Consider the following 23389-nt stretch of genomic DNA (forward strand, 5'->3'; position numbering starts at 1 on the left):
TTCTTTGCTGAATCTTTAAAATATATGTATTTTATCATTTGTTATTCCAGGTATTCATTAAATATATTGTTTTTGATTTCCACAAATCATTATGTTAATGTTTCCTTTCTTACTTTATAAACAAACACAGTTTTTTTTTATTTCTACATCAATTTTACATACATGGGTCAAAAATGACCCATATAGAAACCTTTGATATTTGCACAATTTTGCAAGTAGGAACATTTACTGCAGAATACTATTCACCTGCCACACATTTCACAACTCAACACGGCTACTTTTGTATATTTGATGCAAGTCTTATTTTAACCACAGAAAATATTTTATATTTTGTAAAAGATGGACATAATATTTGAATATTAGGCTATGGTTACCTTGACCTTGTAAATCATAGTGAGAAATTACTTGTGAGAAGGAGAAACATGTCCAATACTATTAGCTAGCTAGCTGGTGACATATTCTAGCTAGCTAATGTTAGCTACACTAAAAAAAAAGATTGTATTTTAAAGCTTATTTACATGTAGAAGGCCTAACAGTTCATAATCCTTCATATGCTGAAATGATTCAATGTTTTAAGAGTTTAGGTGTCCTTTGTCATTTGTGAGGCATGTAAGCACTAAGATGGCAATTTGAGATGCCGCTGTACCAGTGTGATTTTATTTTGTTTGTTGTATTTTCTTTTATTTGATCACATTCACCACAATTCAATACAGTTACACAGTTCAATTTCAGTGTTATCAGTTATCTGTGATATGTGAATGCCAGAGGTGTATAGTCCAGGGGTCAGAAAGTAAAAGTCCTGCCATATGTTTATTCCACCCATGACCTCAGACAGCTGATTTCACTAATTAGTTCTACCTACTGGCTGAAAAACTGCTAATTAGGTGGTGTAATTAGGCTAATTCAGGTGATTGGAACAAAATCTGAGGAGGACTTTTACTTTCTGAACCTGGACTTTACACCTCTGGTGAATGCTATGTGAGACAAAGTGGCAAATAAACATTTCAAGTGTTAAATGTGTTGTCTCTAAATGACTGCTAAAATGATTAATTTGACAAAATGTTGTCTTTATTCTTTTGTTTTATCATGCTTGATAAGTAAATTTGATATAGTAACACAAAACCTAGAAAAAATTAAAATAATAATTTTTGGTAATTGAAAACAAGAAATGTTTAATATTTATAAATCATGGAATTTATAGATCATGGAATATTAAATGCTTAAATAAATTGATCTCAAAAGATAAAAATAAAAAAAAAAGTCCAGCCATGCATGAAATAACATAGGAAATGAATACGGGTCTTTTTAGACCCATGTTGTGCATTAGAAGGGGTTTCCATAGCTTGCGCATCAAAGGGTTAACAGTGTAAAAAACTCAGTATGCATGAAATAGCATTTCACCTCCCCTTTAAGGAAAATCTTTCTCTTACAGACACTGGCTGGAGAATAAACTGTTGGAGCACACACACCTCAGTATTGTGGTGGAATATGGGATACTGGTGAGTATCACAGGAAAAGACAACACACTTGGAGAAACATGAGGGAGAATAGCAGTTAGCCTAAGTACAGTATGTAGTAGGCCTAACTGCTAAATAATTCACAGACACAGGAGTTTAAAGTAATAGGTCTGTTTCCTAGTACAATGATAGACAAGTGACTGAACTGATGTGTGTGTTTTTATGTGGTGGTTGATAAGGTACGTTGATGAGTGACAGGTGCCGGTGATCAGAAATCTGGTTATTGTGATCGTTGAGGGGTGGTGGTGAGAGAGCCTGGTGAACCTGTGACATCACTAACCACACCCACAATATTAGTGTACAACAGAACTTCAGTCGGTGCATTCATTTACTGCTGAATATAATGGACACACCAGTTTCATTCACAATATAAAGCAATATTCAGGATTTTTTTTTTTTTAATCCAACAGTAATAGAAATACAAACTACCTCTGGACTGCCAACATGGAGGGTCTACTCATGATTGTCATTGTAGTTACAGGTAAATTAAGTATTAAATAAGCTGAACAAACAATATCCCATTTTTATATGAAAGCAATTATCACGTGCTGTTTTTTGTTTAATATTTATCTATTTTATAACTGAAAAGATGCATTTGTAACAAGTTTAATTTAAATATAATCCCCCTGATCAGAGATTACGGAACAAATCTTTTAATTTAATTTCAGGTGTGTTTTCTGACAGCATTGGACCAAAAGAAGAAAATACAAATATCATCAAGGAAGAAGGAGAGTCTGTGACACTGAGATGCTCATATGAAACTGACAGCAATTATGTTAGACTTTACTGGTACAGACAGTATCCAAACGGAGAACCTCAGTTTTTAATGTGGAAAGGTGCTCGATCAGAGAGTCGTGCTGGGCATCAACCAGACCGTCGGTTTCAGTCAACAACATCCCAATCATCCACTGAACTCATTATTAATAAAGCAGATATGACATATTCAGCTCTCTATTACTGTGCTCTAAGAAATGTAGCCCAGTGATACAAAATGCTTGAGACGCTTTACAAAAACTCAAATACGCAATGTGCTTTAAACAGTCTTTAATCTATTACCATCAAACCACAATTTATAATTTTTTGTAAACCACAGCTCTGGATATAACAGTGTGGTAACACCTGTGAATATGAGAAATTATGAAAGGTTACATATGTGAAACTATCATTTAGCATTGGTATTTCTAAGTATGTTATTAAAAACAACTCTAAATTCAAAATTCATTCAGTAAACAAAAGGAATGGAATTTGTTCAACTAAAAATTGTACAAAAACATACACAAAAAAATATTCTGAAGTATGTATAGTTCTCTGTCCATTATCTTCTATAGATTAAGCAGATCTTCATAGTCATCATGTATGGAAAGAGGAGGAGTTTAGCACAGACATAAGTGCACAGATACATGTAGGTAACAATCAAGCAGCTGGTCTTTGTTTAGCTTCCTGCCAGTTTGTTGAGTGAACATGTTCATCTATATTGTGATACTGATGTCAACAACTGAAGGTATAATATTGCAATATTTAAGAAATATGTCACAATAATGAAATCCAATGTATAATTTAATTTAATTGTGCTCTTTTTAATGATTTTTGTTCCACATTTAAATACACTATATAAAAGATTCATATATTAATGTTGTGTTTTTACAAGATGTGTGTATGTGCTAAACTTAATGGCACTTTCATTTGCAGGCTCCAGAGCCACAGAAGTCATCACTCCAAAAAGCGAGAGAGTATTTGCACTTGAGGGTGACAATGTGACACTCTCTTGTAACTACAGCGGTTCTGTTCGTGGAGTTCACTGGTATCGCCAATACGCAGGTTCACCACCACAGTTCCTCATACTGGAATATTTAGGGGCAACTACTGAAGCTGATCCACCCGTTCCAAGAGTAACCATCAATCACAGAAAAGAGCAAAGTCATGTGGATCTGGAGATCTCCTCTGCTGAAGTATCAGACTCTGCTCTGTATTACTGTGCTCTGGAGCCCACAGTGACAGGAAATACAGTAACACTGTACAAAAAAGCCTTCATCACAGCATCACTGTTTAGCTAGCCTGCCAATGATAACACCATCCAGGAATGTAGGAGTACTGTTCGATGACCAGCTGAATGTCTGCTTTTCCCTAAATTGGATGAATTAAATTCCATGTATTATCAAAGTAGCAAGATAGAAAAACAAACCTGTATACTGTATGTGTCTATCTGGTGAGTGATGTCACTAACCACACCCACTTTACAAATACACATTAGAACGTCTACATTCATTCAAACTGCAGTGTCAGTGAAAAGTATATTCTTCTTCATTCACATGAAATACAAGGATTTCCTGAAGTCCTTCATTGTGATTTTTCACAGTGTCACAGTGTCTCTAATCCCTGTGAACATAATTTGGCTTAAAACAAAATAAATCACTCGGAATATTAACATGGACAGATGCAAATTGCTGATTCTCATGACAGGTACTTTTTTTAAAAGTGTAATTGCTCAAAAGTTTGGGATCAGTAAGTTTTTTTCAAAGAAAATAATACTTTTATTCAGGAAAGATACATGAAATTGATTATAAGTGAGATTAAAGACATTTCTAATGTTACAAAATATTTCTATTTCAAATACATGCTTTCCTTGAGCACAAACATCAGCATATTACAATGATTTCTGAAGGATCACTGAAGACTGGAATAATGGCTGCTAAAATAAATTGTAATTTTAATCTATTTTAAACTATTATTATATTTCACAGTATTATTGTTTTACTGTATTATTGATTAAATAAATGAACCCTTGGTGAGCATAAGAGACTTATTTCAAAAACATAAAAAAAAAATCATGCTGACCCCAGACTTTTGAATGATAGTGAATATAAATTATTGAATTAGTATTTTTTAGTATTTAAGTATTTTTCAGAGTATTTTTATTATCGTTCTAAAGCACACATTTTCTTGTAGGTGTATTTGCTGACAGCATTGTGCCAAAAGAAGAAGGTACAAATAAAACCAGGAGAGAAGGAGAGTCTGTGACACTGAGCTGCACATATAGCAGAAATAATGTTTACCTGTACTGGTACAGACAGTATCCTAATGGAGAACCTCAGTATTTACTGTTTAAAGGGGCTCGCTCGTCCGATGAAGGGGATGTATCGGACAGTCGTTATAAGTTAACTATATCCCCTACATCCACTTCACTCACTATTAACAATGTGAATCTGTCAGATTCAGCTCTCTATTACTGTGCTCTTAAGAGTAGGAGCCCAGTGATACAAAGTCCACAGACGCTTTACAAAAACACACACAACTCGTGTCTCAGTTATCCACCACATCTCTGTGTCTTAAACCACAAGACAACAGGATGTGGTCACACCTGCTGAAGAAGAAGAAGAAAAAACTTTTACAACTTTTATTGGTTAGGTCCACCTCTTCAGGCTTCCTCAAATTAGCAGTTGTGAACTTAAAGCATTTAATAACAAAACTGTGGCAATAAAAGTATTTATTTAGTGGCATCTACTGTACAACTATGGAAGTGCATTTCACAGGGAGTTTAAAATAAGAAAATAAACTGTTTTTAAAAATGGGTTTCCATATTTTGCAGTTTGTGAGCTACAGCTTTAAGGGGAGGGACTAACTAGAGATGTTAAATGCGTTCTTCAGTAACAGATGTTTCCAATTAATTCGTATTTCGTCCTGAAAAATGATACTCTTTGTTTTTATTGTGCTCTTCTCCCTTTCAAGTATGTATTCTGTTCTAGTCTGTCAGGATTTTTCTTTATTGCTTGTTTGTCCTTTTTTCACTTTTAAGATTAATATGTTAATTTTTAAACAAGCTAATTTGTTTTTTCTTTCTACATGTGATATTTTTGGGAATGTCATCACGCCGGTTCAAACTGAAGTATATAGAACAGAAAATGAAATGATATCCCTGTCGTGCAACTACTCGTCTGCAGTGAGTCTATATTGGTATCGGCAATATCCCAGATCAGCTCCTGAATTTCTTTTCGTCATTCTGCATGCTACTGGGAAAGTTTTACAGAAGTCTAAAGTTGTTGATCTAGATACTCGATTCTCTGGAAAACTGAATAAGGAGAAACCCCATACGTATCTCGAAATCTCTTCTGCCAAAGTAACAGACTCTGCGATGTACTACTGTGCCCTGGAGCCCACAGTGACAGGAAAACAAACTACACTGAACAAAAACTCTCCCTATAGAGGGTAAACCACAGTCAACGCATCACAGTCAACTGGCAGAAATACCAGCAAAAAAAAATTTGTTAAACATACTGTACTGATATAGAGCAACCATTAAACTAGAGAGGAACAGCATTTCATCTTTAACTGACAAAATATAGGTATCCAATTCAATCCATTCAATCCAATTCATCCATATGCGCTCCAGTCCAGTTTGGTTTGATCCAATACACATTTTCAGTCCTTTGTGAATGTAGTTCAAAAGACCTATTTATTATGCTTTCCGCTGGCGGTCAGACACTTTCTCCACTGCTTTCCGCTTCCAGTGAAAAATACAAATAAATTCAATCAAATGTTTCTGATATACATCAGTTTTGCTTGGTTAATCACATGCCGTATTTGCGGATGGGTTTCAAAACTAAGGCTGCTTGTGTCAAAAAGTTCAGTTCAGTTCAACTTTATTGTCAGTCTCAGGGTCCTTTAGAAAACCATACAACATTACAAACACCCAACCCCTCCCTAAAAAAAAAAAAAAAAAAAAAAAACAATTACCAATTATAAAAGACTGGTGCTTCCACAGAGATGACTGGTATCGCACAACACTTTTACTAGGATTTGCCAGTAGCTTAATAATGTCATTCTGAGAGCCATCCAGTCGACCAATAAATTTGTACATCAGATTTCTCAGTAAAGCCTGGAAAGTGTTGACTCTTGCCTTACAAAACAATTTACTTGCACTACACCACCTAGGTTTTTTAAGCAATATCCGCATACAGTCATTACAGGCCACCTGAAGCGTATGGTTGTCTTTTTAAACTTGGCCCACAATGGGGCAGTGTAGAGTGGAGTAGGCTTGAAAGAGCCTTATATTAACATTGTCTGAACACATATAGAATTTTCTTGCTAACATGTTAGCTTGAGCATAAAGCATACGACACTGCCTATACATGTCATCATCATCATCAGACAATTGATCTGTGAGGAAGTGCCCTAGGTATTTTGTTTTATTACAAATACCTAGCAATTTGCCTGACAGATAAAAAACTGGAAAGTTGAGATCTTTATCCCCTTTTGTTCTGCATATCATGACAACACTCTTCTTAGCATTATACTGCACATCATATTTGAGCCCATAATCAGAACATATATTCAGCAACTGTTGAAATCACTGCTAGGAGAAACAATAGCCAGATCATCGGCATACATAAAATGATTCATTAGAGCATTACCAATCATACAACCAGTTTTGCCGCCTCTTAGTTGTTCTGATAAGTCATTCATACACAGGTTGAAAAGGGCTGGGGAGAGTAACCCCTCTTGTCGTACTCCATTACCAACACTAAACGGAGCGGAGACTATTACCCCATCTGACCTCCATACTCTGGTTGGCATACCAGTATTCAGTACCAAAAAGAATCTGCACCAAGAGACTACTAAATCAACACATACTGGGGTTAGATATTTCCAAATACAAATTTTAAAATGTATTAAGCCACATATGGGCTACCTAACTACAAAATCCTAATTTAACCTAATTATGAAAAACATAAGTGAGAATGGTAACAGTAGCAGTGGTCTTCCCTCAGTGAGATTAGATTGCCATCTGTATCAATAACCTTGGGCCATCTAATTAAACCAAATATGCCAATTTCTGTCGAAGAGTTGTTCTGGTGCAACAGCAAGAGAATTTGTTTTTTTAAAGAACATTAACATAACATTAACATTAACATTAACATATAAACACAAAATCAGCAACAACTTGCATGGAGATTTTGGTTAATTTCTCCATTCCTCAAGTATTTTAGGGTTTAAAAATGTAATTATATGTCAAGAGGTGGAGCTTAACACAGGCCTGTAAAACACAGACTAGTTCAGTGATCATCACAGATCACTGAGGGAAGCAGGAACCTGTTCATCATGTTCACTTGTGTACTTATATTGCTGACTTTAACTCAAGGTAAAATCTTACATGTATCATTATATCACAATATCTCATTTTAAACATGCTGAAATAGGTTTTTGTTGCAGGTAACAGAGCTAAAGATGCCATCACTCCATACAGTGAATCAACATTTGCCACTGAGACTGAGAGTGTGAAACTCTCTTGTAACTACAGCGGTTCTGTTGATAGTCTTCACTGGTATCGACAATACGCAGGTTCACCACCACAATTCCTCATACTGGACTACTATGGAACAAAGACTGAAGCTGTTCCTCCAGTTTCTGGAATATCCATTAATCACAGAAAAGAAGCCAGCAGTGTGGATCTGGAGATCTCCTCTGCTAAAGTGACAGACTCTGCTCTGTATTACTGTGCCCTGCAGCCCACAGTCACAGGAAACACTCTACACACCATACAAAAACCTGAAAAACATAAAGCACAAATTTGCAATGATGTCTAGCCATCATATATGTGAAGGCATATATTTAGAATATACGAGCTATTGAATAACTATTTGATTATTAATTGACTGTGAGCTTTGTATTCAAAAATACAGATGTACAATGTTGATTAAACCCATTAGTAATGTTTATGAATTTTAAAATGAAATGATTAGACAAGATTAATATAAAATTGCTAGTCAGTAGTCACACTTTATTCTGAAACAAAATGTCATGCTTTTCTTTCACTGTCTTCTTGAAATGAATTGTTTTCCCATGAAAGGCAATATAATGTAAACCTGGGAAAACATTTCTGTTTTGTGACAACAAAGGTTATCATAAATTCCTGTCCACTGTTAAGTTGAAGCAATTTAGCCATTTTTGTCTCCATTATGAATGCATCAGTTTTGTAATACATGTAAATGTGTGTCATCTGCCACTAGAGGGTGAAGTTGGAACAAAAAAGATAGATGAACTGAGTGAATGACTATTTCCTTTCAAAATGCTCATGGTATTTTTACCCACACACAGAATATTGAGGACAAAATAATCAAAGATATCAAACACACAACAAGACATTAACTCTGAGCTGTATATAATAGATCAAGTACAACAGATCAAGAAAAAAATCCTATTAACTGACACTGACAATCTCAGTTTTGACGGTGGTTTAAATATCAGAAACCCAAACCACACCCACATTTACAGACAATATAGCTGCACAAATGACTCTCCGTTACATTCATACATTTACCTTTCAATTTAAAATCATAAAGCATATACTGATAGGGCCATGGAGAGATGTATCCTACTGATTCTTGTAACAGTACCAGGTAAAGTGCACTTCATATATCAGCACTAGACTAAAATATATTGAGAATTCAAAGTGTTAATTATGTAAATTATTTAACAGATAATGCTGACATCATTGTTCAATTTAATGTAGTTCATTATAGCACTGTTACTGTAACACCAGAAAGGACAGGGGATTGCTCAATATAATTAATTCTCTTGCAGGTATATTTGCTGACAGCATTAAACCAAAAGACAATGATAATATTCACAGAAGAGAAGGAGAGTCTGTGACACTGAGATGCTCATATGATACAAGCAGCAATAATGTTATGCTTTACTGGTACAGACAGTTTCAGAACAGAGAACCTCAGTATTTACTGCGGAAAGGTGCTCGATCATGGAGCGATAGTGAGAATATACCAGATCCTCACTTTCAGTCGACTACATCTCAAACCTCCACTGAGCTCATTATTAATAGTGTAACACTGTCAGATTCAGCTCTCTATTACTGTGCTCTAAGAGTTGGAGCCCAGTGATACAAAGTCTATGTGAAGCTGTACAAAAACTGAAAATCATTTTCCATTTGATCTCAAGCCACATCAAACCCACAATCTATAATTCACACAATATAATTACACGTTTGATGTTAGTCTTACAGTAAGATATCAAAAACAACAAATTTCCTACAGATCAAAGTGACAGTTTGATTCTGATGTTACATTCAAATTCATATAAATATTGAAATGTTCTAGCTGGTTAGTATTTCTGTAACTTTATGTACATGCACTGATGGATTCAAATTATTGTATTAGAGCATTTCAATGAACATTGATGGAATAAACTATATTCTCAGATGTCTCATCATGTTTAAAAAATATATAAATAAATAATCATCCATCACATTTATCATCCATTATCTTTTCTAGACTCACAAATGTTTCATCCTTGTTAGACTTGGGGACTAGCCTGGGTTTCCCCATGCTGCCTTGAACGCAGCGCGATTTTATTCACGCTGCTAGGCAGCCTGGACACCATGGACCAGATTTTCCCCTCAAAAAGGGAACCAATCACAGAACGGGGAGGGAGCAGCAAGACGATGACGATGTCTATGCGACACACCGAAGCAGTTTGTTTATATCTATGGATCCAACATGGCATCAGACGCGAAGTTACCTTTCGATGCAGCCTTAGATAGTGTTCTTAGTAGTTTAGAACGCAAGTTTATTTCGTCTTCTTCCACGTCGAATTTCTGTCGCTCTTCATATGTCATCTGGTATAATTTAAACGATTGGCTCAATAAACGGCTCTGGGCATTCGTAAACCACGCCTCAAATACGAGAAAATGAACGTGGTTCCCAGACCACGTCTCAAATGAGACTAGGTCTGACGTTAGCCAGGCTACTTGGGGACATTGTCAATGAGTGAATAAATATTTGTTACATCACCACTGGGGGGTGCTGTGTACATTAAAACATTTCAGACTCAGAGAGGATACCCAACTGTATCTGTAATGAATTCACATGTGCAAGGAACATGTTTCACATAGGATTGTGAAATTTACTGAAATTAATCATTTTTTGACCGATTTAAAGGTATGGGTATAGGCCTAGGCCTAAAGATTTAGTTTTTCCTCACTCAATGCACTTGATCAGTAATTTATAAAGATATCAATCAACACACCATAACAAAATGTGACTCTAGACTGCAATAATGCTACAAGCACAAACCCCACTTTCAAATATTAAATATTCTAACTCCACTAAATAGCCTCTATTTTGTTTAGCTTTGAATGATCCTTATAGTAAGATAATGAACATAATCAAGTCACACTTGCTGATTAAACTGAATTATTGGAGAAAAATACTTATTCAACAAAAAGCATAGTTCGTTTTTGAGCTATTCATACACTGAGGGAAAGACAGAGAAGGAGGTCTAACTAAACCACACCCACATGACAGCTTCACAATACACTACTACAATCATACATTTACTGTTTAGCTTTAGTTTATAAAGCTAGTTTGGTAAATCTTCTCAACATGGAGAGATGTTTTTTGATGATTCTTATATCTGTGCCAGGTATAAAACTTTTAATCTAAACAGACTCAAATATATGTACATTTAAAAATAAATAAATAATTCTATATATTTTGTTGAAGAAACCATTTTTGGTATTGTAATTTTCATTTATAAATGTTAATGTTTGGATAAGTAGACAAGCCTTCTGACCTGTCATGAAATCTGTCTAATTCTCTTGCAGGGTTTCTGTCTGACAGCATTGAACCAAAAGACAAGGAAACTAATATAAACAGAAATGAAGGAGAGTCTGTGACACTGAGCTGCTCATATGATGCAAGCAGCACTTACATCTATCTCTACTGGTATAGACAGTATCCTAATGGAAAACCTGAATTTTTACTGTATAAAGGTGCCCAGTCATGGAGCAGTTATGAGAATATACCAGACCGTCAACGGTTTCAGTCGACTACATCACAATCATCCACTGAACTCATTATTAACAGTGTAACTCTGTCAGATTCAGCTCTCTATTACTGTGCTCTAAGAGTAGCAGCCCAGTGATACAAAATGCCTGAGAGGCTTTACAAAAACTCACATGCAGTTTTTGCCTTGATTCAAATAAGAATTAAACCACAATTTTATCTTGTGTAAACCACAACACAATATTGTGACACCTGTTAGAAAAACTTGTGCTAGGAGGAAACTATAAAGTAAGATTTTAATTCATTGTTTTTGTCATTCCATAGTAATCATTTCCACAAAAGAGACTCTGAGAATAAATGTTCCTTGCTAAAATCCCAATAAACCTTATTTGCCCAAGCATATATATATATATATATATTACAATTAATTTAAGTTTTTTTAATGCTATCATCATCAGTAGGCATACACTGACTAAAATAAAGAGACCAAAATAGAGAACAACAAATGTTTCCATGTTTCTCTAATACCTTCTGCAGCAAACACAGGCTATTAGTGCTACAGTAAAACTCCTGACCTATGTGTTCATATCTGACACATCTAGGTATCAAATGCTAATTGATTATTATTATGATTATGGATTCAAAGCTGTATGGACTGCAGCTTTAAGGGGAGGAGTTCATTTGAGACAATCTCCTTTACTTGACAAGGAATAAATGATTAGATGAACAGCAGTTTGTGCTGAATGTATTATTGTGCAAAATGATTGTCTGCTTGCACATTTTACTTTGCTTTGTGTGACATTTTATGGATTAAATATACTGAATAATTGTCATTACAACTTTAAACTAACATCAAAAATGTTATGATGTTTCAATAAATGATTGCATGATGTTGTATGAATTTTGACTCTTGCAGGTGACACTTTTGGGAATGTCATCATCACTCCAATCCAAAATGAGATGTTCCGTCTAGAGGTCTGGTCTTGTAACCACTCTTTACTCTATAGTGGTTTTGCCATTATCCCGGACAAGCTCCAAAGTATATATATTTCATTCTACATGCTACTGGGAAAGTTACACAAACATCAGAATTTGTTAGTGTAGATCCTCAATTTCCTGGAAAACTGCATGAAAAAAAAAATGTGGATCTGAAGATCTCCTCAACTAGTGACGGATTCAGCATTGCACTACTGTGCCATGAAGTCCACAGTGACAGGAAAACAAACTACACAGTACAAAACCTCCAACAAGGTCACAAATCACATCACTATCAAGACAATATCAGACAACTGCATCTAACACTATCAGACAACTGGACATTAAAGAGTCTCTTAAGGAGTGAGTGTCATATAAGCTTTAACTTGTGTTTTACTTCAGACAGCCATTCTGATCAGCACCACAACAAAACTTCTGACCTGTGTGTTCTCTGGAAAAGTGAATGAAAAGAAAACCCATGTGCATCTGGAGATCTCCACTGCTAAAGAGACTCTGCAATGTATTACTGTGCCCTGGTGCCCACAGTGACAGGAAACACAAGAACACTGTACAAAAACCCTCTCAACAGCAACACTGTGTAGGTGAATGGACAATGCATTGCATGTCTTCATAAAATATCCTTAAGTAAGTTAATAAACCTAAAATATTTGACCGCAGATCTTTTCTAATGTTTGTTACCAATTTAAATGACACTGATAATATATTTATTTTAAATGCATTATGTACTTATGTCTTCACATGATGCTTTAGCAAGGACACTGTTAATCAGCCAAATGAGAAAAAAACTGCCTTTTTTGAAGGAGAGCAGGTCAATCTCAACTGTGAATAAAAAACACTTCAACTAACTCCATACCTTTACCGGTACATTCAGCGCTCAAATGGCCTTCCTGAATATATACTGATGAGATACAAATTTGGATCAAGCAGCAGCTCTAAATTTGATAACAGATTTGATGCCAGATTGGACTCAAATTCAGTTCCACTGACAATCCAGGATGTGTGTGTGCATAGGCGCCGATTTATGTTTTCCTCCGTGGGTGCTCATGGGCGCAAAAAAAAAGTAGTCAAAAGATTTTTGCATTTCAGAACCTTAGGAAGTGGACAACGGCCGACACGAACACACACACCTATTTACTTGATAATACAGCCGCAAAGTAGGCTATCTTTCAACTCAGGACAGCACCACTTCTCACAAATACAGACAGGATTGAAGAGAAAAGTTTAACTGACACGTAACCGCGATCAGCTTCTTGGGAAATTAAGAAAAAATGTCACACAAGTCCTGCACGGGTCCGATTTATTTTGTAAATCCGCACCCGCCCGTACCCGCAGTGCTTAAAACCGCATCCGACCCGTTTTGCGACAGCAGCACTAATTTAAATCCGCACCCGACCCGACCCGCTTAAAATAGAACCGACCACCCGACCCGCAACCGAAATAAAATCAGTTCAGACTATCACATTATAGACACACTTACAAAAATGTTATTGTAGATCATACAGAAGTTATCACACGACCATTAACACAAGGACAACTTCAACCGAAGCTGTCAAAAGGCTGGTACATGAAGAACATGGCTAACGTTACCACAAAACTGAGTACGTAGCCTAATAACGTTTTACCAGTCGAACAGACGCGGCTACAACACTATGGGCCCTATTTTAACGATCTGAAACGCAAGTGTCAACCCAGCTAGAAATTTTTTGTTCTAAAAATGTTCTAAGAACATTAGCATGTATTGTTCTATAAATGTTTTCAGCGGCTAGTTTTAGTTTTGTTCTCAGAATGTTCTTTTAAAAGTTTGGAGAACATTCTTTAAAAACATTATTAAAATGTTTAGTAGTAACATTCTTTTAACATTATTCTCTAACGTTCTTAGAAAGTTTTCAGCGGCTAGTTTTAGTTTTGTTCCCAGAATGTTCTTTTAAAAGTTTGGAGAACATTCTTTAAAAACATTATTAAAATGTTTAGTAGTAACATTCTTTTAACATTATTCTCTAACGTTCTTAGAAAGTTTTCAGCGGCTAGTTTTAGTTTTGTTCCCAGAATGTTCTTTTAAAAGTTTGGAGAACATTCTTTAAAAACATTATTAAAATGTTTAGTAGTAACATTCTTTTAACATTATTCTCTAATTTTCTCAGAACGTTTTCAGCGGGTAGTTTTATTTGTGTTCCCAGAATGTTTTTTTAAATGTTTAGAGAACATTTTCTAAAAACATTATTAAAATGTTTAGTAGTAACATTTTTATAACATTATTCTCTGACGTTCTTATAATGTTTTTAGCGTGTAGTTTTATTTTTGTTCCCAGAATGTTCTTATAAATGTTCGGATAACATTTTTTTAAAAACATTATTAAAATGTTTAGTAATAACGTTCTTATAACATTATTCTCTAATGTTCATAGAACGTTTTCAGCGGGTAGTTTTATTTTTGTTCCCAGAATGTTTTTTTAAATGTTTAGAGAACATTTTCTAAAAACATTATTAAAATGTTTAGTAATAACATTCTTATAACATTAATCTCTAACGTTCTTATAATGTTGTAAGCGGATAGTTTTATTTTTGTTCCCAGAATGTTCTTTTAAATGTTCGGATAACATTATTTAAAAACATTATTAAAATGTTTAGGTGTACCATTCTTACAACATTATTCTCTAACGTTCTTAGAAAGTTTTCAGGGGGTGTTTTTATTTTTGTTCCCAGAATGTTCTTTTAAAAGTTCAGATAACATTTTTTTTTACAACATTATAAAAATGTTTAATAATAATATTGTTAGAACATTATTTCTCCTAAAAGGTAGGATAACATTCTCTAAGAACACTCTAAAAATGTGATGACCTTCTATAAATGTTTAATCATAACATTTTTAGAACATTATCCCTTTATTCTTATAAAGTTTTTAGCAGGAAGTTTTATTTTTATTCTTAGAACGTTCTTCTAAAAGTTAGGATAACATTCTCTAAAAATACTCTTAAAAATACTACTTAACATTCTTATAAATTTTTTAGTGGGAAGTTTTATTTTTGTTCCCAAAATGTTCTCTTAAACATAAAAAATGCTTAGCTATAACATTGTTAAAACATACAATTTTATTAATCTCTAAAATAAAACAAAAATCTAACAGGTTTATGAATGGCATTCACATAAATTATTAGAAGTTCTGCGTACAGTAGATGCCCAACATTAAATGAAGAACTCAGTAAAGTCCAATGTGCAATCACACGTCTTGACTGCTGTTTGCTCAGAGCGCTCATCATCAGTCTTTGGTTGTCTTGGTTCTTGCAGAAAAAGAATAAAGTCATCTGCATTAATAGGTGTTCTACTGTTCTTCTCTTCTTCTTTTTCAGCTGCTATCCCAGTTAGCAGAATTGAGCTCCATTCTCTGTGTGCATGGTAGAGTTTTTCCTCATAGCCTATAAAAGAAGATCATGCAACAGTGTAAACAAAAATAATACAAATACATATTACATATTAAGATCACAAGCAATATTGACTTTGAAAACTTTCAAAATTAGCCAGCCTAATTATTAATCAGAAATTAATTAGATTAGTTTATTTAAAAGTATAAATATGATACCTTATGAGTATCTATTTTGTTTCTGTAATTTAAAACATATACTTAATCCATTATATACATGTTAAAGGGATACTCCACTTTTTTTGTAAATAGGCTCATTTTATAACTCCCCCAGAGTTAAACAGTTGAGTTTTACCGTTTTCTAATCCATTCAGCCGAGTTTCTGATATTTAGAAGAATGTCAGTAACCAGACAGTTTCTGGTCTCATTGACTTCCATAGTATATATTTTTTCCTACTATGGAAGTCAATTTGACCAGAAACTGTCTGGTTACTGATATTCTTCCAAATATCAGAAACTCGGCTGAATGGATTCGAAAACGGTAAAACTCAACTGTTTAACTCTGGGGGAGTTGTAAAATGAGCCTATTTCCAAAAAAAGTGGAGTATCCCTTTAATAACACAACTAGAGGCTAAATTATTTTAACAAACTACAAACTTGGCTTGAGAAGTGTGAACCTCGAACTCAGGTAGCCTTGAGCACAGCTGCAGCATGTCACAGCACTGCCCACGATGCTTTTGCTCTGATGTAACAGCTCATTTTCATCAGTTATATTGTCTATGGATTGTTACATTTCTTACAGATTTCTGCTTGTTTTAAATCAGATACAGATAAAGTAGTACTGCATTTGAGATAGAACAATTTCTAGTGTGATTTAATCATACCTGTGAATCGTCTCTTTGCTATTAGCTAAGCTGTAAGTTTTAGTTACTTCAAAAGCAGAAAGAAAAATATGCTATAACTTCTGTTTCTTATTGAGAAATCACAGGACAGTGTTGACACTAACTTTTTGTGCTCCAGTAGGTTTCTGTGTGCGCACAATCTGCATGTTAAATGTGAGCTACTGTCTGTGCATATGAAAGCTTGTTTCCGCCATGGAATACAATTTTTAAAAAAGGTAATTGCGAATCACAATTCAAACTTTTTTTTCTCAGAAGTGCGAGATATAAACTCGCAATTGGCCGTTTGAAAGTCAGAATCACAGGATAAATTAGTAAAACCTGAGAAAAAAAAGCAATTCTGGCTTATTTTTTTTTTTGCTGTCGTTTCTATATGAGAACATTAATGCACTTCATCAATACAGCTGCTCTGAGAGTCACTTCAGCAGCATTTTAGCTTCATTTGAGAAAAACTATCATCATATCATAAAACACAGAGAAACTCAAAGGTCTACACGGCAATCCGTCAAATAAAAGTTTGGTTTAACCTTTGAAGAACGTTTTGCTTAAATCATTACATTTTAAATAATTGGTTATAGCAATTTAATTAAACCATTCAAATGGAATCAAGAAAACAAAAAAAAATTTACTTTTGGGAGATGCGAGAGCGAAGTAGTCCAGTGATAATTAACAGGCAGCCATGGTTAATGCAATTTGCAAAGACCCGCCCCCTTTAGTTACTGTTGCTATGTCCAACAAGCCATGGCGCTCTCACGCCACACATCATATTGTCACGCAATGAAAAATACATTGCGGATCACAGAAAAAACGCTGAAACGTTTAAACGCAGAGACAAGACAGAGCAGGTTACTTTTGATATGAAAGTTGAAACAAAGTCTCAACGTTTAATTTGTGTAATTTTTTTAAAAAAATATATTTTTGGTAAAATAAAAATGTAAAAAATACCTGTCAATCAAACTCCCTCGAAGGGTGAATTCTGAGGGGAGTAAAAAAGACAGCTCACAATTCTGATATTTTCTTGCAATTGTGTGTTCTTGCCTCACAATTCTGAGAGAAAAAAAAAAACTGTAATTTTACTGATGGAAACAGACAGTAAAAAAGTGGACTTCAAAGATTTCTTATACTGTAGCTCCCTGTGGGATTTTTTTGACAAGTCAATAAAAATGCATCCATCCATGATAAAAGTACTCCACACGGCTCTGGCAGGTTAATAAAGGCGAAAGGTGAAGCGAAGTGATGCGTTTGTGTAAGAAACATATCCATATTTTATATTTTAGGGCTGGGAATCGATTAAAAAAAGTAACTGATTATTTACACAATTTGCTGTAATTAAATGCAATTAATTGCATTTCCCCCAAGCTTGTAATCATCAATATTTAAACTTAGAATAACCTAATTAAACAACAAAAAGGAAAAAAAGGAACAGAAAATAGCCCTGTATTAAAATAATATTAAACATCAATATATCAATATATTATTATTTTCAATAATCAATCAACATAATAAATTTAACAATTTATTATTATAATTTTTTTTTTCTAATTATCAAAATAAAACATAGTCCTACAAAGCTATTATTACAAGAGCATGTGATCAGAGCAGGTAATTTTACCATTGTTGTCAGCATGACTATACCAGCTCAGTAGGGCTATTTCACAGAAGTCTACTACTGAGAAATTTCACGTTATTTGACTTTGCTTTCCAGTGCATGATCGGTACATGATTGGAGCGTTTGGGCCGTTAACGACAGAGCAGAACGCGCAAGCGCAAACACGGAGCAGAACATTGAGCAAAGAGCTCAATGTTTGCTCAGTGTTGTGTGTGTGTGTCAGTGCGCCGACACACACACACGGAATGGAGAGCGCGGAGCGGAAAAGACCCGGTCATGAAAGCTGCGCGAGAATAAAACCTGATCGCCGAACACGGAGGGGCGGGACGGCATATTTTGCAGCCTTTTCCGCAACAGGAAGTCATTAAAATGAGGCAAAAAAAGTGCTGCGTTAATTGCATTTTTTTTATAAACTCGTTAAGCATCTCAAATTAATCGCGAAGATTAACGTGTTAATTCCCCCAGCCCTACCATATTTATAATTTTATCGACTTAAATAACTAGCTTCCAGCAGACAGCCATATGCAAGTCAAATTACGCCCAAAGAGTTAGTCAACGCATCGATACGCATATGCGCCTGCAAGGCTACGCATCACTACACTTCGGCCGCCATATGCGTCTATGAGTAGAAAAATGTGTCGTCCCAGTTTTTGATACGCGACGCACCGTTGTATGCAATACTATGCGTTGTTGGTGGGGGCAAAACTGCAAGTTGCTTGCGTCCGACGTGTTGACTATAAAAGGCTCTTGTCGGTGCATGACATAGGAGTAGCATAAGCTTTGACGGCTCTCGCGGTTCAAACAAACAGGGCTAGGCAATAAATTCAAGCTCCTCCCACATTTCTCTTTATATGATTCTCTTTAATGATAATTTTTCTAAAAATCTCTGTGGAAAGAAAGTCAGATATAAATCTGGGACAGATATAAATCTGGCACGAGGGAGAAAAAAATAGATCATTTTTATTTTGGAGTGCATTGTGCGTTTAAAATTGACTACGGTTTTATAAAATGCAGTGGATACTTACTAGTGATGGACTTGTTTCTCTGTTGGTGCCTGTTCTGCTCCGTAAACATTGGTCCAATGCTTGATCTTAAGAAAATGTAAAAAGTGTGTTAATGTGTGTTAACAGACTATTGATCTGGGTGACATAGGACCATTTTTTATGTTTTCCTTAAGTGTTAGGCTATATAAATCTGGAGAACCCTTACTAACATTAACCATGGTTTTGCTACACTAACTAAATGGTAATAAATTATTGTAATCAATCCACCATAAAAATATTGTTTCTACACTTTACTATAATAAAAACCATGGTTAATTTAGCAAAGGACCCTGGGAACATGTCCTAAAAAGAACAGCTCATCCAAAAAATAGACTCTCTATCGTTATTTACCAGTACTCCATGTTGTTCCAAAACTGTATGAATTTATTTTGTATAACCTTAATTAAGATATCTTGAGAAATGACTTCACTGTTTTTTTTTTTTTTTTTCATAAAATGGGTTCCAATGTTGTTTAATTCCCAACATTCTTGTGTTTCAGAGAAGTAAGTCATACAGGTTTGAAAATAATTTCATTTTGAAAGGACATTTATGTTATGTATAAAGACACAATGTTCTCAGTTCCCTCATTGTAAAGCTCCTATGCTGAGGTTTATTTTATTTTATTTTTTCAAAATGTTGCAAGTAAAATGTTCTAATTGTGTTAACTTGTCACATTAGAAGAACGTTTTATGAAGAACATTCAACATCTCATCTCTCAATGATATCCTCAAAACATTTCCCTAACGTGACAGAGAGAATGTTCTTCTTTTGTTATCATGAAACATTGGGACAATGTTATATTGAGATCATTGTACAACTTTAACTTTAGCAACATTCCCAAAATATGCTCAAAATGTTGCAAGTAGAATGTTCTTCTTTTGTTATCATGAAACATTGGGAACATTTGTTTCCATAAAATGGGTTCCAATGTTGTTTTATTCCCAACATTCTTGTGTTTCACAGAAGTCATACAGGTTTGAAAATAATTTCATTTTGAAAGGACATTTATGTTTGGGTCAGCTAGGCCCATAAAAACTCATATCAAGAAGACAGGTACAATTTTGACTGGAGGGTTTGGACCAGTGTGCCTTTGAGCAGAGTTTACATGTTCTGCCTCTATTTCACGTGTATTTTACTATGACAATACTCACCGCAACTGAAGATCATGTGGCTGGATAATTTATTCCCAAAATTCCTGGATAATGGGAAACACACACATACAGCAATATTATTAGCTATTTGTATTTACTTACTAAAAGAGACATAAAAAGCTTGCAAATTTTTACTCACCAGCTCAAAAACATATTATGATGATGACTCATCATTTTGACGGTAACGTTAGGCCGATATCCCGCGATCATTCAAAAGCCTAGTTTTCATAGTGTGGGTCGAGTTCCTCTCTGTATAAAGACACAATGTTCTCAGTTCACTCATTGTAAAGCTCAGACTATGCTGAGGTTTATTTTTATTTATTTTTATCAAAAACTAACTTAGCTGACAATATTTAGCCTAACGTTACACATGCAGCCTGAAACATTGACATAATATCGATATTGCTCTAGTCGCATTTAAAATTAGCTTCTCAATTTAACACACTATATTTTGATGTAGCAGAATGTATTTTTATATAAAATAAAGTTATTTACCTTCCGCAGATTGCAATATGTCCGTTACACGTAGGCTACGTTGTTAAAATTCGTTGTCCATTTACATCCCGCAACTCGCTCAAAATAAAAATGTAACAGTACGATGCAAAATAATCCATGTTTTAAACAATGTAAAAGCCACAGAACCGAAGGAGGCTAGTACTGAAGATCCTCCCGAGCAGCAGCAGCGCGCACACACACACAGACTCTAACAGACGAATATTCAAACTTCAAACTTGACCAGTAAAAGGCGCGCATAGCTGCCATTGGCCAGATTCCTGGATGACAGTCTGAATAGCCAATCATGCTCAAAACAACTCGAAGAGACAGCCAATAATGTGGTAACATTGCAATTACAGGAAAAGATTACATGTTTTAAAAGAAAGAATATGAAAAAAATGTGCACGGCTATTTATTTAGTTGTATTTGTAAGCTGGCTGTTATATTTAATCAATTGGTTAAATGGTGTCTTCATTGCAGTGCATGATAAAAAATAAATAAACTTACAATAACATATAAATAATAATAATAAATTACACAAATAATATATACCATGTATAACAACATATATTTACCACTGCTCTGCCAAACAGCAGTTTAAAAGAGCAAACATATTATATATTAAACAGAGCAAACATTGCATATGTATAGGCTATTCATATACAATTCTGTATACCTACCTACATGAAAAACTAATGGATTGGTATCATGGTAACATTAGAGATACATTCATGTGACCCATAATGATCCTTTTGCACTTTAACAAAATATTGACCTTTCCTTTAGAAACACTCTTATGCCTAATAATGTCAACTTGCTTTTCACCCTGTGTGGCACTGTTACACAACCTGTTGGTTTAGGGTAAATCCTCTGTCCAACACAACACTTTGGTAACATTGGCATAATTCTATACAAGTTGCAACATATACCCCGGGTTTCACAGGCAAGGTTTAAGCCTGTAGTCCCAGACTAAAATGCACGTTTGAGCTGTTTTACCTGAAAGCAACTTGCACTGACATATCTTAAAATATGTCGGTGCCATTATTTTGTCTCAAGATGCACACCAGTAATGTTTCTTTTTCTTTTTTCTAAGGCACATTTTTAAAAGCTAATTAAATGCACTAAGGCCTAATCCTGGCTTAATCTAAACTCTGTGAAACCGGGTCTGGGTTAGAAATTAAGGGTTAAGGTTAACCCTAACTCTAACCCTAACCCTTGTCTACAGACTTTTATTTAACAGCATGGATACTCCAAGGTGTTGACTGCAGTGGTTAGGCCTTTAGCGTTGATACAGGACGAATAACTTCTTACTGTGACAGTCTGTAATGTATTTTAGCAAAGAGTGTTTGTATGGATTGTCCCTAATTAAGCTAGAGCTATTGGTGCATTCAAGTCATGTCATAAAGATCGTATTTACAAGTTGAACGCCACCACAATGATGAGAATATGAGTAGGAAGCTCAGGATTTTCTTTAACCCCGATCTTGAAGAGTTAGGGGTGTGTCAGTGGGAAACATTGTGGGATACCACTATACTTAGGTATTCAGCAGTGACAATGAAGTAAGCTAATGCCTGCACAAAATATGATAGCATTAATATGTAACAGTATAATATGTGATGATAAAGTTTACAGTGGCTTCATTAATTTAAAACATTAAACAAAATTGTAAAACCTCATGAATACAAACTTCCCAGGAGGACTTAAATGCACCATATGTTCCATCGTGAACCCTGTTGGCCTGCTGTCAGACCAGCAAGCTCAATTTAACAATAATTGTGTAGTTTGATTGCTAAATGTTACATTTAAAATGTTCTAGTTTTGTTAACACGTCACATTACAAGAATTTTTTTTAAAAACACTCATCATCTCAGGTCTCAGTGATATCCTCAAAACATTTTACGAACGTTGATTTGATAATGTTCCTCCTCTGTTATTATGGAACATTGTGCCAATGTTTTACTGAGAACATTATATAATCTGTTATCTCAACAACATCCTCAAAACATCCTTAAAATGTTGCAATTAAAATGTTCTAATTGTGTTAACACATAACATTACAAGAACGTTTTATAAAGAACATTCAACATCTCATCTCTCAATGATATCCTCAAAACATTTTCCTAATGTGACAGAGAGAATGTTCTTCTTTTGTTATGACAAAACATTGGGACAATGTTATATTGAGATCATTGTACAAACTTTAACTTTAACAACATTCCCAAAATATGCTCAAAATGTTGCAAGTAGAATGTTCTTCTTTTGTTATCATGAAACATTGGGACAATGTTATATTGAGATCATTGTACAAACTTTAACTTTAGCAACATTCCCAAAATATGCTCAAAATGTTGCAAGTAAAATGTTCTAATTGTGTTAACTCGTCACATTAGAAGAACATTTTATAAAGAACAATAAACATCTCATCTCTCAATGATATCCTCAAAACATTCTACAAATGTGACAGAGAGAACGTTCTTCTTTTGTTATGACAAAACATTAAGACAACGTTATTTTGAGATCATTGTACA

General features: G+C 34.7%; 1 long non-coding RNA gene and 2 gene segments (V, D, J or C); 2 read left to right on the forward strand and 1 right to left on the reverse strand.

Moving 5' to 3' along the window:
- Nucleotides 1-2978: 2978 nt before the first annotated feature.
- Nucleotides 2979-3571, forward strand: LOC311087502 (T cell receptor alpha variable 14/delta variable 4-like). The segment is given in 2 exons: nucleotides 2979-3018; nucleotides 3207-3571.
- A 5300-nt stretch (nucleotides 3572-8871) lies between these two features.
- On the forward strand, nucleotides 8872-9409 carry LOC311087503 (T cell receptor alpha variable 18-like). The segment is given in 2 exons: nucleotides 8872-8911; nucleotides 9096-9409.
- A 5963-nt stretch (nucleotides 9410-15372) lies between these two features.
- On the reverse strand, nucleotides 15373-22999 carry LOC311087474. Of its 2 annotated transcripts, XR_014607289.1 has the most exons (6): nucleotides 20862-22999; nucleotides 20506-20615; nucleotides 20367-20410; nucleotides 19198-19262; nucleotides 17509-17610; nucleotides 15373-15719 (listed from the first exon to the last, which is right to left on the reverse strand). It is a non-coding gene; the product is annotated as an uncharacterized lncRNA (long non-coding RNA). The 2 variants fall into 2 exon arrangements; XR_014607290.1 differs by lacking the exon at nucleotides 17509-17610 and having other exon boundaries at nucleotides 20862-21083.
- Between the last annotated feature and the right edge of the window lie 390 nt (nucleotides 23000-23389).

The sequence above is a fragment of the Abramis brama genome (assembly GCF_963993115.1).
Source record: "Abramis brama genome assembly, chromosome: 7".
NCBI classification, from domain to species: Eukaryota; Metazoa; Chordata; class Actinopteri; order Cypriniformes; family Leuciscidae; genus Abramis; species Abramis brama.